The 16,627-nt window shown below is 42.2% G+C and overlaps 1 protein-coding gene across 2 annotated transcripts in view; it reads left to right on the top strand.

Moving 5' to 3' along the window:
* Nucleotides 1-521: 521 nt before the first annotated feature.
* The window catches only part of LOC117503964 (synapsin-3-like), a 139,445-nt gene continuing 123,339 nt past the window's right edge, over nucleotides 522-16,627 (top strand). The window contains exon 1 of one of the 2 annotated variants that reach the window (XM_034163287.1): nucleotides 522-610. The gene's annotated coding sequence lies outside the window, so the exon portion shown is untranslated. Of the gene's footprint in view, nucleotides 615-16,627 lie in introns of both variants that reach the window. The other variant, XM_034163288.1, reaches the window with a different exon arrangement.

Below are 16,627 nucleotides of genomic sequence, written 5' to 3'. Positions count from 1 at the left end.
AATGTTTTTAACCCATAACTCCAAAACATTTAGTTGTAGATAGTCCAAAGTATACCTTTTTGGAATCTTTATGATCAGACAGATAATGTGATATAGTTTTCAATATGAGTGGAGCATCTTTGAATTTTGACCCCTGTGTATCCTCAATTGACCCCTACCTGGCTGCCTGTTGAAAATTCAAGTGGCCAATCCGTTTCAGTTATCTACTGTGCTAATGAGCAGAACGGTTGAAGTGCCATTTGACACCCCCCCCCCACCACCACCACCCAAAAAATAATAAAAAATAAAAGTTAATTCATAAGTAAATGTATTCATAAATATTTTTGTGTATTATCCTATTGATATTCTCAATCAAAATAAGTATTATTTTAAATATTATATTTTATTATTTAATTGTTAATATTAATTCTCATTTTTTACATTTTTTCGGCCAATCAGCTTCCCGCACGGTCTGCGGTAATGAATGCGTGACACCCCTTACGTTCCCGGCATGCATTGTGAGAGGGAGAGAGAGAAAACGAGAGAGGGAGAGGTCGGGGTTCCTTTGAGGAGGACAGAAGCAGCAGAAGCAGGTTTTGGAAGGAGGACTGTCCGACACCTGCCAGCACTCTCAGGTATTTAGCGCGTTTTTACGCGTCGTTCCGGCTTCACGCGCAGCGCCATTTGCTGGCGCGCGCGTGTTTTGCAGCCGCGCTGTGCGTGTGTGTGTGTGCGTGTGTGTGTGTGCGTGTGTGTGTGTGTGTGTGTGTGTGTGTGTGTGTGTGTGTGTGTGTGTGTGTGTGTGTGGATGAAAACCACCTGCTTCACACAATGAGACGCCTTGTTTCGAGGCGCTTTCTTCTTCTTCTTCTTCTTGAATTTGAAGCCTTTACTCTGTGGCCGGACTGTGTGCGCGTGCAGTGGGTGATGCAGGGATTCCCCTCTCGCCCCGTGGCTGTGTGCAGCCTGCAGTCAGTCCACTCACTCGTGGGGAGAGGAGGGGGATCCATTTCACGACTGTGCCCGAGGATTTCACGGTTACTCCACCTGCACACGTCATATGCCGAGAATTCAAAGTGCTTTCTGTTTAAAGGCGACAAACTGATGCTCAAAATGTGAGAAATTTATATTTTTCAAGGGATCTTACAAGATAATGATCATTAACAAAAAAAAAAACGCTGCACAAATTGGGGAAAAACCCAAAATTATGAGATATTGAAAATGTCCCACTGCAATGTTTAAACAAGAGGTGGGCGATACCAGGAATTTTGGTATTGATCCGATACCAAGTAAATACAGGCCCAGTATCGCCGATATTGATACAGATACTTTTTCATATTTAAGCTTCATAGATCCAAAGGATCCAAAAGACCTAGGATTAAATTTCGCCAAACATTGTACATGACAACAAAATACTTTATCACAATCAACATTTTTCTTTAACAAAATATCACTCAACTTAAAATCTGTTGAGGTAGAGGGCTGACCAACCACAATACAAGGGTGTGCTACTCTTTGTTGTGTGACAGAGTGTCACACAACGAGACAGAGAGTAGACTTTGATGAATCTGTGTGCACAGCAGTCAGTGCATGCGGGAGAGAAAAAAAAAGCTTGAGTATCGATCTTTTTACACGAGGATCGTTCAGTATCAATACCAGCGTTGGTATCGATATTAGGATCGATCCGCCCACCTCTAGTTTAAACCTGTTTTGCAACTCATTTATATTATTATTATATAAACCTATAAATAATTCTTTCTACAACATAATGCAGTTTGCTGTATGGCAATATGAAGCACTCTCTCTCTCTCTCTCTCTCTCTCTCTCTCTCTCTCTCTCCTCTCTCTCTCCTCTCTCTCTCTCTCTCTCTCTCTCTCTCTCTCTCTCTCTCTCTCTCTCTCTCCTCTCTCTCTCTCTCTCTCTCTCTCTCTCTCTCTCTCTCTCTCTCTCTCTCTCTCTCTCTCTCTCTCTCTCTCTCTCTCTCTCTCTCTCTCTCTCTCTCTCTCTCTCTCTCTCTCTCTCTCTCTCTCTCTCTCTCTCTCTCTCTCTCTCTCCTCTCTCTCTCTCTCTCTCTCTCTCTCTCTCTCTCTCTCTCTCTCTCTCTCTCTCTCGATATATATATATTTTTTTAGTCGGACAACAGACCAGAATACTTGTACATGCTTATAGGAAGTGGTTATCTGTACATAGTTGTATTATAATAATTCCAAATTCTATTCGTTTGTCGCACAACCTGGTTTTCGCCTCTGTTTGTCAACAGCTTCTAACCTACAATTTTTCATATATAGTTATGTTTTTTTTTTTTTTTTACAGATTCATATCCTGATAGGCAAGAACTGATTGAATTTTCTAGGTCAAAGTCAGGAAAAATCTTGGAAAATTGAAAAAAAAATCCCAATCTTTAACATTGAACAAATTTTCAAAAAAATCATAACTCTTTCATAAAAGATCAAATTTCTTTTCTGTTTGAGAGCGTTGTGAAAGATGGTATCTTTTATCAGCTGACAGTGTTTGATCCAGATCTGATCTGGGTTACAGAGTATGTGGCCATTTAAATTTAACATTGAAAACCCCATTTAATGTATATTTTACATTATATCTTACTCAAATGTGTCCCAATCACTCTCATATTTGACTCACTGTCACCTGACAAAGTTTGATCTGGATCTGATCCAGATTACAGATTTTGTGTGCATTTAAATTTGTCATTGAAAACACCATTTAATGTATGTTTTACATTATATCTTAATCAAACGAAAATAATGTAACGGCCCAATTGCAGCACTGTTATAGCACGAGCAAGAACTATGATTGACTGAGTAGACCTTCCTTCCATTGCATCATGTGGCTGTAAACCTTCACTGTTACAGCACAGGAGATGTAAAAATGAAGTTCAGTGGTTGGCCGTGCACACTGCAGTGAATTCAAAGAATATTCAGAGATTTATCCATTTGTTGCGTTTATGCTCATTCACTCACATCGGTGAAGTTGCAATTTCCCTTTTGGACACAGGGAGTGTATCTTGACTTGTAAGTTAGAAAATGTTATCATGAAATATTGTTCTATCCAGAATGTTGAATTACATTGCAAAACTATTATTTTTTTGCATTCTTGGAAAGATTGCTTGTCAGTTCACATTTTTCACTGGTGTCTGTTTAGATGGTAGTGATATTATCTATTCTAGACTAATATTTGGAACTGCGTCAAAAATCCAACCCCTCGTCCGCAATGTGACACCTGGGTAACGATAAAGTAGGGGATTTCCTATTGGGGTGAAATGCGGCGGGGCCCTTGTATGCCATACAGCCGCTACGGTAACCATTAAGGCCCAACAAGAACCTTGAACACAAGACGGCTAACAAGGCTGTGGTGAAACAAAAAGACCTCAATGTCTGATCAGGTGGAGGAGGTGATGACTTGTAACCCAATAGTTGTGAAGGCGGATGAAGGCTTCAGCAGGTCCTCATATCCCGATTGTCTGAGATTTCCCAGCCATCGGACCAGGCTAAGGATCTGTCAAGGACCGTGTGTTTGTTGGTGTGCAACAACATTCCGATGTTAAACAGACTCACGCAGAGGTGTCTCTTGATCAGCCCTGGTTGTACATAGACTTTCTCTGTGTCCACCATCCTGTCTGGGAATCAATCCAGAGACTATCTTCCTTGCCATAAAGGAATTGCCATGACGAATATTTGTAACCTTCAAATGGTACCTCTAGCCATTTAGCAATATGTTGAAGTTGTAGTTCAGTGGTTCTTTTCCAACCAAAAGTCTCCAAGTTCTGGATCCTCCTGTTTGTGCATTGCTAGTTTGAGTTGTTGTTGTTATTTTCCCTCACTTGTATGTTCCTAGTACATAAACATATATATGGGTTATCAGGTTTTGGTGGCGATTTACAGTAGCAGGGTAGCTAGCGTGTAGTGATACAATTTTTGTACATTTTACATACGTGTACCACCACCATTTAGTTTAAATGAAACAAACAAGATGTGCTTGCGTTGCACGCCGGTTTTGAATTGGAGATAATTTGAAATTGGGCATAGACCATATCAGAATTCTGCTACTACTCAGTACCCCTCATATTCCGCACAGCCATGGTGCTAAGGCGAAATATCAGTATTGTTCAGATTTCCAAATGTATTATGTAGTATTCAACTAAAATTAAACCCTAATCTGTAACCTATGATAATACAGATCCTAATCCATTTAAGATGAATTATTTTATTTTTTTTGTATTTGGGTTTGACTTAACTAAATACCATTTGGTTTGAACACATTCTCTTTGAATAAATTCATGATCTTTTTTTTCTGACTGGTTCAAAATGGTCTTTATATCATCATGGCTTCCAGCTGAGCTCTGATAGTTGATTATAATGATGCCATGCTCATAAATAAATGCAATGAATAATTAATAACCAGTCAGTCAGCAGGCAGACTGAAGTATTCCTCCTATGACCGGTCCGTGTATCTACTTCTTAAAGTAGCAGCCACTCCACAGCATGAAAGCCCAGCTTCAGCTACTAATTATCGTTTTATGATCAAAAGATAAACTGGGAAATGGCAAATTCATTTCCAGCCAATTAACATTATGTTTTACTTTTGTTTGAAAATGATGATTGCAGATTATTAATTCGGTGTATTCAAGATTATTTGACTTGTATGAAAAAGGGCGATTCTATGGTAATGGAATTACAACAACGGGAAATATCTGTGTAGATTTGCGGCTGGAAAAGTCCCTCGGCCCCTAAACTCAACCAATAAGAATGTTTTAAAATTCCTCGATGTTTTGGACAAACTGGGCATTGGTTGAGCGTGTGCATGTTGAGATAAAGGCCTGTGATCCAGTGCCTCGGTTCATTACCTTGGCGATTGCGACCTGTGAGTAATGATGCTGCTGTTGCTTCCTGACACCGCGGTGGCTCGGTGACTTGCCTCAGGAACTCGTCTCCGCAGACGTCCAGACCGAGCAGAGACTGTTGTGTCGGTGGATTCATTCTGTCACTGCAGTCATCACTTTCACAGTGACTTTTTAATGCCGTGTAGATTACTCTGTAGAACCAGAGCTGATTTTTAATGTGACAGACAGGATTGATAGAAATATCCATTTCAATTTACAGTGGAAATTTTCTATTTCCAGTTCCGGCTTTTGCCTCAATTCCAGTCTAATTGTGCTTTGAATTGAAACGTTTCTTTCTATTAATGAGGCTGTTTTAAGGAGATGTTTTTTTAGGGGTCCGCTATTTTTTGGATTGAATACAGATACCATTTCAGGCCATTAGGAGTCACTGTTTTATTGGTGTAACCAGGTTAAGGCAAGTAAAGCAAAGAGGTTATATGTGGACTTTGATCTGTCTGAATTTGTAATAGAGCTATTTCACAGAGCGCTGTCCTACGATCACCAACGATCCAAAAAAGTGCAAAAACGAGATTAATCTGCTTTGCTTTATCTGGCTTGCCTCTTAACAGGCTGTCTTATAAACTGCAGAACTGGCAACTGGCTGGCTTATAAAATGCAGTCCCGGCAACCTGTCTAAAAACGAAAGCACGGAGCCGCGCCCTCAGCCAGACATGATGAAAAACTGCTACAAACACTGCTTGAGCTTTAAATTTTTACCACACTGGAGATCAATCAAACAAGTTTCAAGCTGTAGTTGCTACAAATACCCCGTTTGAAGAAGTTTGAACATGATTGAAGCCGTTAAGACTATGAATACACAGACTTTACCACGTACTATAATCGAGTTCGAGAATCAGGATGACATTAAAAAATTGGATCCCGATTTCAAATTGGGTGCCAATGATGGTCATAATTACTACGTATAACAAGTTTGTTAAAGATTGACAAAGATGGATCAAGAAGTAGTAACTATGATGCTTCAGAATGCATCCCAATTTGCTATTTGGGATTAAAAGGGAAGGAACGGTGCTCTGTAGCCCCATGACAGATGAATGTCAACATTTTGTGGAGATGCCATTCCAGATAGATGAATTGCTATTTTTTTTTACCAGTTACACGCATTCCAGATGAACAAATTCCAGTTAGTCAATTAAAATGTATATATATGGATTACATTTTGACAAATTGTGCCCTGTAGTGTTTTATTTTGATACATTCAGTAAATGTTTAAAGTATGTTACCGTGCGATAAGTTGTCCGACTTAGAAATCATGGAGGGGTCTGAAATTTTCATCTTAGGTGCTCGTCCACTGTGAGAGACATAATCTAAAAAAAATCACAATGTATGATTTTTTTTTTTTATATATAATTTATTTGTATGTTACTGCTGTAAATAAGTATTTGAACACCTGTGAAAATCAATGCTAATATTTGGTACAGTAGCCTTTGTTTGCAGTTACAGAGGTCAAACATTTCCTGTAGTTTTTCATCAGGTTTGCACACACTGCAGCAGGGATTTTGGTCCACTCCTCCATACAGATCTTCTCTAGATCCTTCAGGTTTGGAGTTTCAGCTCCCTCCAAAGATTTTCTATTGAGTTCAGGTCTGGAGACTGGCCAGGACACTCCAGGACCTTGAAATGCTTCTTACGGAGCCCCTCCTTAGTTGCCCTGGCTGTGTGTTTGGGGTCATTGTCATGCTGGAAGACCCAGCCATGACCCATCTTCAATGCTCTTACTGAAGGAAGGAGGTTGTTTGCCAAAATCTCGCAATACATGACCCCATCCATCCTCTCTTCAATACGGTGCAGTCGTCCTGTCCCCTTTGCAGAAGAGCACCCCCAGAGTATGATGTTTCCACCCCCATGCTTCACGGTTGGGATGGTTTTCTTGGGGTTGTTCTCATCCTCTAAACTTGGTAAGTGGAGTTGATTCCAAAAAGCTCTATTCTGGTTTCATCTGACCACATGACCTTCTCCCATGCCTCCTCTGGATCATCCATATGGCCACTGGTGAACTTCAAACGGACCTGGACATGTGCTGGCTTGAACAGGGGGACCTTGCTGCCCTGCAGGATTTTAAACCATGACAGCATCATGTGTTACTAATGTAATCTTTGTGACTGTGGTCCCAGCTCTCTTCAGGTTATTGACCAGGTCCTCCTGTGTAGTTCTGAGCTTTCTCTGAATCATCCTTACCCCACAAAGTGAGATCTTGCATGGAATCCCAGACCGAGGGAGATTGACAGTCATCTTGTGTTTCATCCATTTTCTAATAAATAATCATAACAGTTGTTGTCTTCTACCAAGCTGCTTGTCTGTTGTCCTGTAGTCCATCCCAGCCTTGTGCAGGTCTACAGTTTTGTCCCTGGTGTCCTTAGACAGCTCTTTGGTCTTGGCTGTGGTGGACAGGTTGGAGTGTGATTGAGTGTGAGAACAGGTGTCTTTTTATACAGGTAACAAATTCAAACAGGTGCAATTAATACAGGTAAAAAGTGCAGACTAAGAGGGCTTCTTAAAGAGAAAAAAAAAATATATATATAATTGCAAACATTTAAGAAAATTGTCTCATATATTCATTGAAATTTGCAATCATATTCATTCTAACATATCAATTATTTTGTGAAACTTTTCTGACATTTTGTCATAAATAAATATACAGTGTTTTCATATTTACGGTTGGGGTGAATACTTGGGGTTAGGTTTAATAATATTTAACGTCTTTATTTCTAAATTCATCAAACTGGAATTTGTCTATATGGAATGAAACCTTTGTGGAGAGAGAGTTCTAAGATTAAATTTTACTGGTGATCCAGGATCCATCTCTTTAATGAACATTGTGATTGGTTTTCACTTGATCTCTTCTTTAATATTCTTGTTTTATGACATCATAAAGCTCAGATTGTAGATACACCACATACTGTCTAAATGCAAATTGTTCCACACTTCTGACGTATCGTCCTTCATCCTTAAATGACAGCTAGGTTTATGTTCTGAGTTCCTTTCTGTTTAGCGTTGTCATCGTGCAGTAAAAAAGTGCAGGGTTATAACAGGGCTGCGACACAGCTCTGCAGATCTGTTGGAATTGTCCTGATTAATAATGCAAATGAAGTGTGCACAGAATACACAGCTTGTCTGTGTTTTCACACATTACGCAGCCTTGTAGTGTCTTCGTGAGACGGCGTTTTCCACATTTTGCAAATGTTGATTAAAATAAACAGCCGGCCTCCACACATCCGCCTACGACAATTCAACACCATCTTTGCTGTAGACGGCTTCCCACCGAGGCGGTAATGTGCACAAAGTTAACTATTTTAAGCTCCAAAGACACTGTGAAATTAACTCTTCACAATCTTAATATCATGTGTAATGTAAAGCAGAGTCTTTTTGAGATGCAAATCAATGAAGGCAACACTGTATATGATGGTAACTATACTGGTTTGATTTTTACATTGCAGGACAAGATTAAAGTTCACTGTTTTTCAACTACCAGTGAGATTCATAACATATTTCAGCTAAAACACTGCATATTGGACATTTAAGGTGTATCTGCAAAATATGGCAAAGCTTTTTTTTGTTTTGCATACTTTGTCTCTGTGAGTGGGATATCTCAAAAAGATATGAACTAATTTCAATGAAATTTGGTGAAAAGGTAGACCTTTGACCAAGAAAGACCTGATTACTTACCTTTTAATGCAGAGCCAGATCAAGGAGAAGCTCTTATCTTTTAGATTATTGATCAAAGGAAGATTAAATATAATAGCTGTTGAATGACTAACAGTAATTGTCAAAGTAACTCAGTGTAGTAACTGATTGGTTGCATTTAACTGAGTCGAAACTGTGTGACATCAGAGTCACTCTAGCCTACATAGGCCCTAAGGCCCATTGCTGTCCCATTTTAAAGGGGTATCAAATCAATGTAAGAGGAGTCCCCAAAATTCTGCCAGCTGTTATAGAAAGTAGAGATGTTATGCATATAAACCCATGCATATTTTGTTAAAAAAGGCTGAGGGCACGCGTCACCAGGTCATGTTAAACGTCCTCAACATTGGGCAAATCGAGTACTTTGGCCAGCGCCATCAAGACCCCAATGTTTTTTCAATTGTATTTGATAGAGTAAGGCCTATATTTATTGATAACATTGAAATCTGTTTGGGGTCTTGATGGCACAGAGGGTTATGGGCCTTTAAATACAACCAGTTTCACAAAATGACCAGGCTTTGAGCGCCCCCTATATTCAGCGCCATCGATCCCCCAACCACATATGTATATAAGATGAAAGAGTTTGCCTCCCTATGTCATTTGATAGTTAAACTAGCTTGGGGACTTGATGGCGCTGAATGTTACACCACATTTAATGAAATATCAGTTTTTTTGTATTTTTGCCTTGAACTTTGATGACCCCTGGCAAGGTCACCATTTGGTTTTCGGTCGAGAAATTTAGGGAAAGTTCGTTTCTTGGTAAGTTCCATCTCTGAACCAAGTTTCATTGAAATCCAAGTCGGCTTGAATTACACCCTAATGTAAACCTGCCTGAACTTTAAAAATATTGGCTCTTAAAGGCTCAATATGTACGAGGGCTGTCAATAAAGTTACGGTCCTTTTTATTTTTTTCAAAAACTATATGGATTTCATTCATATGTTTTTACGTCAGACATGCTTGAACCCTCGTGCGCATGCGTGAGTTTTTCCACGCCTGTCGGTGACGTCATTCGCCTGTGAGCACTCCTTGTGGGAGGAGTCGTCCAGCCCCTCGTCGGAATTCCTTTGTCTGAGAAGTTGCTGAGAGACTGGCGCGTTGTTTGATCAAAATTTTTTCTAAACCTGTGAGACACATCGAAGTGGACACGGTTCGAAAAATTAAGCTGGTTTTCAGTGAAAATTTTAACGGCTGATGAGAGATTTTGAGGTGATACTGTCGCTTTAAGGACTTCCCACGGTGCGAGACGTCGCGCAGCGCTCTCAGCCGCCGTCATCAGCCTGTTCAAGCTGAAAACCTCCACATTTCAGGCTCTATTGATCCAGGACGTCGTGAGAGAACAGAGAAGTTTCAGAAGAAGTCGGTTTCAGCATTTTATCCGGATATTCCACTGTTAAAGGAGATTTTTTTAATGAAAGACGTGTGGACGGATCCGCGCGTCGGGACGCAGCCGACGCGGTGCGGCGGCACAGGAAAAACACCTCCGTGTTGATAACCATTTGTAAAATCCAGGCGGCTTTTGATGGCTTTCAGTGGAGTGAGTATATGAGAAATTGTTTAACAGGCAGGACATGTTCCAACTTGTCCTTAAGGCTTTCAACAGAGGTGTTTTTCCTGTGGCGGAGCGTCGCGGCGGCTGCGTCCCGACGCGCGGACCCGTCCGCACGTCTTTCATTAAAAAAATCTCCTTTAACAGTGGAATATCCGGATAAAATGCTGAAACCGACTTCTTCTGAAACTTCTCTGTTCTCTCACGACGTCCTGGATCAATAGAGCCTGAAATGTGGAGGTTTTCAGCTTGAACAGGCTGATGACGCTGCCTGAGAGCGCTGCACGACGTCTCGCACCGTGGGAAGTCCTTAAAGCGACAGTATCACCTCAAAATCTCTCATCAGCCGTTAAAATTTTCACTGAAAACCAGCTTAATTTTTCGAACCGTGTCCACTTCGATGTGTCTCACAGGTTTAGAAAAAATTTTGATCAAACAATGCGCCAGTCTCTCAGCAACTTCTCCTACAAAGGAATTCCGACGAGGGGCTGGACGACTCCTCCCACAAGGAGTGCTCACAGGCGAATGACGTCACCGACAGGCGTGGAAAAACTCACACATGCGCACGAGGGTTCAAGCATGTCTGACGTAAAAACATATGAATGAAATCCATATAGTTTTTGAAAAAAATAAAAAGGACCGTAACTTTATTGACAGCCCTCGTATATATCACTGAAATTCCAACAATACTTCCAGGTCCATACAACAGCTTTGCATACTTCTGGAAATCTTGCGCAGTAGCAGAATTCTTACATAGTTCAGGTTCAATTCTAGAATTTTCCACCTTACCAAACTGTGAGGAAACTATATATTTAGCCTTTGAAACCATGTGATGATGAGTCCCAATGATGATATCACTCCAGTCGGAAAGTTCATAGTGGACTGGGTTTTGGGGAGAGTTGTGGAAATCCACAGCTTGGGTGTCTTTGTTGCTGAGGAAAGGTTTACTGATCTTGACTTTGCAGATGATGGTGTAATCTTTGGGGTATCCGTGGATACATGGGCGCAATTTGGTGGGGGATAGGGGGATATGTCCCCCCCCCACTTTTTCAACCAGGGGGACAGAATATGGTATGTCCCCCCACCTTCTGACATATATGTGTGTACTTGAAACATGCTATGCCAGTCTTATGTGCAAACCATGTCAGTCTCATGTGCAAAACCATGTCAGAACAGTATCTTTTTTCTGCAAGTTTGTATTTTTAGCAGCATTGACTTGTTTGCAACACCTGTTTCTTGTTTGTCACATTCAGAATTTTCTGGGACTGCATTTGCCCAGATTTGAAACCAAAAATAGTTGCCTCTAAGGACTAGTGTCTACACATAAGTATCAAGTTCAAGTAGTTTTTATTGTCATTTCAACCATATACACAGTGAAACGAAACAATGTTCCTCCAGGACCAAAGGTGCTACAAAGAATATTATTATGATTTATCACGATAAACAATAATAAATACAGGTAAGCAGTAAAGTGCGGTTGTGACCATTTTTTATAAAGTGAAAAGCATAGCAGCAGTTATTGACCATAAACATTGCAGTGTGTGTGTGTGTGTGTGTGTGTGTGTGTGTGTGTGTTCAGTCCAGTCACTGAAATATGTGTGACTGTTCAGACCAGACTCTGGTTGTTAAGGAGTCTGATTATTTGGGGGAAGAAGCTGTTGCACAGTCTGGACATGAGGGCCCGGATGCTTTGGTACCTTTTTCCAAACGGCAGGAGGGTGAAGAGTGAGTGTGAGGGGTGTGTGTGATCATCCACAATACTGATTGCTTTGCGGATGCAGCGTGTGGTGTAAATGTCTGTGATGGTGGGAAGAGAGACACCGATGATCTTCTCAGCCATCCTCACTACTCACTGCAGGGACTTGCGATCCGATACGGTGCAGTTCCTAAACCAGGCAGTGATACAGCTGCTCAGGATGCTCTTGATGGTTCCTCTGTAGAACGTGGTGAGGATGGGAGGTTGGAGATGTGCCTTCTTCAGCCTTCGCAGAAAGTAGAGACGCTGCTGGGCTTTCTTGGTTATGGTGCTGGTGTTGAGGGACCAGGTGAGATCCTCTGCCAGGTGAACTCCAAGAAACTTGGTGTTCTTGACGATCTCCACAGCAGAGTCGTCGATGTGCAATGGAGAGTGATCACGCCTTGTCCTTCTGAAGTCAACAACCATCTCTTTGGTCTTGTCTACGTTCAGAGACAGGTTGTTGGTTCTGCACCAGTCCATTACCTGTAGCACTTCCTCTCTGTATGCTGACTCGTCATTCTTGCTGATGAGACTCACCACAGTCGTATCATCTGCAAACTTGATGGTGTGGTTCGAGCTGTGCATTGCTGCACAGTCGTGAGTCAGCAAAGTAAACAGCAGTGGGCTGAGCACACAGCCCTGGGGGGCCCCAGTACTCAGCATGGTGGTGCTGGAGATGTTATGTCCGATCCACACTGACTGAGGTCTCCCAGTCAGGAAGTCCAGAATCCAGTTACAGAGGGAAGTGTTCAGGCCCAGTAGGTTCAGCTTCCTGATCAGGTGCTGGGGAATGATTGTGTTGAATGCTGAACTAAAGTCAATGAACAACATTCGAACATAAGTGTCCCTGTTGTCCAGATGGGTGAGCGCCAGGTGAAGGGTAGTGGATATGGCAGCGTCCGTTGAGCGGTTGGGATGGTACACAAACTGCAGTGGGTCTACTGAAGGAGGCAGCAGGGTCTTGATGTGCCTCATGACAAGCCTCTCGAAGCACTTCATGATGATGGATGTGAGTGCGACAGGATGGTAGTTATTGAGGCAGGACACTGAAGACTTCTTTGGCACAGGTATGATGGTGGTTGCCTTGAGACACGTTGGGATGGTGGCACTGCTCAGGGAGATGTTGAAGATGTCAGTGCAGACATCTGTTAGCTGGTCTGCACATTCCCTGAGCACTCTACCAGGAATGTTGTCAGGTCTAGCAGCTTTCCGTGGGTCAACTCTGCATAGAGTTTTCCTCACATCAGTTGTTGTAAGGCACAACACCTGGTCGTCAGGAGGAGGGGTGGTCTTCCTCGCTGCCACACTGTTCTGTGTCTCGAACTGAGCGTAGAAGTCATTCAGCGCATCTGGAAGGGAGGCATCACCGTCACAGGCAGGTGGTGTTTCCCTGTAGTTGGTGATGGCCTGGATGCCCTGCCACATGCGCCGTGTGTCCCCGCTGTGTCTGAAGTGGCTGTGGATGCTCTGACCGTGTGCGCGCTTTGCCTCTCTGATGGCCCTGGACAGTTTGGCCCTTGCTTTTTTTTTAGATCTGCCTTGTCTCCTGCTTTGAAGGCAGAGTCTCTAGCCTTCAGCAGAGCACGCACCTCTGCAGTCATCCACGGCTTCTGATTGGGACGTGCGATGATGGTCTTGGAGACAGTCACATCATCTATGCACTTGCTGATGTAGCCGGTCACAGATGAAGTGTACTCCTCCAAGTCTATGGTGTTACTGTAGATTGCAGCCTCCCTATACATTTGATACATTTGATGGCCAGGTTCTTACCTGCTTCAGAACCGGTTTTGAGCATCTGACGAGCAATCTGTATGCTGGAATCAGCATAACAGAGATGTGATCTGAGTATCCGAGGTGAGGGCGGGGCTCTGCCCGGTATGCGCTGGGAACATTCGTGTAAACGAGGTCCAGTGCGTATGCTCCTCTTGTTGCAAAGTTCACATGTTGGTGGAATTTAGGGAGAACTGACTTGAGATTCACATGGTTGAAATCTCCAGCAACAATAACCAGTCTGTCGGGGTGTGTGTTTTGAAGTCCGCTGATAGTGCTGTACAGCTCACAGAGCGCGTCTTTAGGGTTGGCGGCGGGTGGGATGTAAATGCTGATGATCAGCACTGTGGTAAATTCCCTCGGGAGATAAAAAGGTCTGCATCTGACGACCATGAACTCCACCAGAGGTGAACACTGACTGGAGACTAGTACAGAGTTCTTGCACCATTCTGTGTTGATGTAGACACACAGTCCTCCACTGCGAGTCTTACTGCACAGGGCTAAATTTCTGTCGACTCGAAACGCGGCTAGTCCGTCTAGCTGAATGGCGGCATCGGGAACTCTGTCGCTCAGCCACGTCTCTGTGAAGACAAAGACGCAACAGTCTCCAGATTCTCGTCTTGTGGTTCTCTGTGGACCATATGCTAATTTACTAAATTCTGAAAGTTAGAAAAGGAAATCAGAAAAGCTATCTGGGACCTCAGAAAGCCCATCTGCAGTTATTGCTTGATCTCCAAAATCAGTCTATGCAAGCAAATTTATGTTCATTATGAGTGTTGTCATTAGTGCCACTTCGAAAATTAAATTCATGATAAGTAATTTATCCTAAACTTATGATCTGTTGTTTTTTTTTTTTTTCAAACTTATGCAAAAACAAATCTTGAGGAAAAAAATACAGTATGCGATAGTTAATAATTATTAAGAGCCTGTTCTTTCATATTTATGAATACATTTTATCACATTGCAGTTGTTTTTTAAAACTCAACCTATCATTCTTTTCTACACATGTGATGATACCTTATTTACACCAGGATGTTAATAAAATCAATGCTGGCTATTCTCAGAATAAAGTACTTATATCCACAGTTTCAAATTGCACAAGTCAAATGGTGTCCACTTTATGGTCTTCTCAAAACAATAAAATTACTGTTCTGGATGCTCAGAATGCATCTGAGCTTATCCAGAAACCGTTGGCTTCTGGGGGCCTAAAGTGGCCCCCAGACCCCCAGCCTATGGGCTTCAGCCCTGCAGGCCTCGCACTTTGTCCCCCCGAGTTTCTAGTTCTACATTGCGCTCTTGCTTGGATACCCTCATTGCAGCACTTGACATGGTAAGTAGGGAATCGGTGTCGGGGTTTAGTGTTCTGGATAAAGACTAAGATCTAGGCTTTCTGTAACTTCCTATACTCAGCCATCTGCAGTATATCTATATGAAGTGAAAATGTTGGACTTGAAGCCACACTTGCTTATCTCTTCAGTGACATCCATAATAAGGTCTTTGGCCTTTGAGAAGGAGAGACTCCTAGGGCGAGCTTAGAGAGTCATAAGGTCATTGGATAGAGGTGTTTGGTGATGCCGAATCAGACACCTTTACAGGAGATTAAAAGTCCAAGGATTTACAAAGTGCTGGTGCTTCCTGTCTTACTGTACAATTGTGAGACTTTGATACTAACCTCTGACCTAAGGCATGACTAGATGTCTTTGGTACTAGGTATTTTCACACATTCTTGGATACTGCTGGAATTACTTTGTGTCAAATGAACAGTTACTTCAGGAAACACAAATGTGGAGTATCACTTGCATTATGAGGGGATGGCAGCTACGGTTATTTTTGTCATGTAGCTCGTTTCTCTGTGCACGATCCAGCAGTCAGATGCCTTTGTGTTGAGGACCTTAGCAGGTGTAAAAAGCCAAGAGTATACCCATGTTTCACCTTGCTACAGCAGGTAAATGGCGACCTTCAACGAGTGGGATGGACCACTTGTCTGCCTGGGCAGTTACCATTTAGGGCCAAAGAGGTTCCGTTGTTTGGTAGTTGTGACGTTGTGTGGCACCAGTGCACTCTTCCAGATCTGACCTGTCTATAAAGTCAGAACGATCTGAGTAAAGTAAACAGTGTGTTACTGAGTGACTGCAGAAACACACCAGTGTTACAAAAGGAATTGTGTTTCCGTAACTATCATGATCTGTTAATTTGCAAAATGCAATGAACATATGGGCATTTGTAACACATGCTGGTACCCACAGAAAAGGCGTGGCGATGAACCTTGCACGGCATCAATTAGCAGCCCGCGGCGCTCTGCTTGCATGAAAGGACTCTGGGAGACTGCTGAAATTGACTTTGTTTGATTTTTGCTCAATTTTGGAAGCTTGGCAAAACAGGAGTTCTGCTGTCAGTTTGTTTTTGTAGGGCAGAAAAAAAAATCTAATTTATGAATGAAGTCAGAAGATCGATAAAGCTGAAGCTAAAAATGGCAAGTGGACACACAGGCTACACCTGTACTACGCCTGTAGCAATCTGGTGCTTATTTAAACAAAACTAATAAGTACAGTGGTTGGCTAATTCAGTTATATTCTGCACAACATTCACTTTGTGACTCCAAGAACAGAGAGCAGGTCGGCACTGCAGAGTCCTCTAAACAGGAAATGCCACGTTTTCCAATTAGATTTGGCTATCTAATGTATCAAATTTTAAATTTTAGGGTTAGTCTCAGATGAATGTCAATTCAGTCCAATGGGAACTGTAGTTATTTACAGAGAAATCTGGCAGTTTCCAACAAAGCATTGTTCCATTGTTGGGGCTAAATACAGGTCTAGATTAACTACAATCTTCTGATTATCAAAATTCACAAATTAACAGGAAGTGCCATCATCCATGAGGTTGGTTAATATCTGGAAGCATGTGCTGGTACTGCACATTACCACACCCACCACCATACAGAACTGCCCTAGGTCCCAGTTGGCGCCCACCATACGGAACTGCCCTGGGTCCTAGTTG

Source organism: Thalassophryne amazonica, chromosome 22 (assembly GCF_902500255.1).
Source record: "Thalassophryne amazonica chromosome 22, fThaAma1.1, whole genome shotgun sequence".
Lineage (NCBI taxonomy): Eukaryota > Metazoa > Chordata > Actinopteri > Batrachoidiformes > Batrachoididae > Thalassophryne > Thalassophryne amazonica.
The sequence above is the reverse complement of the archived record's forward strand: the minus strand, read 5'-3'. Positions and strand labels throughout refer to the sequence as shown.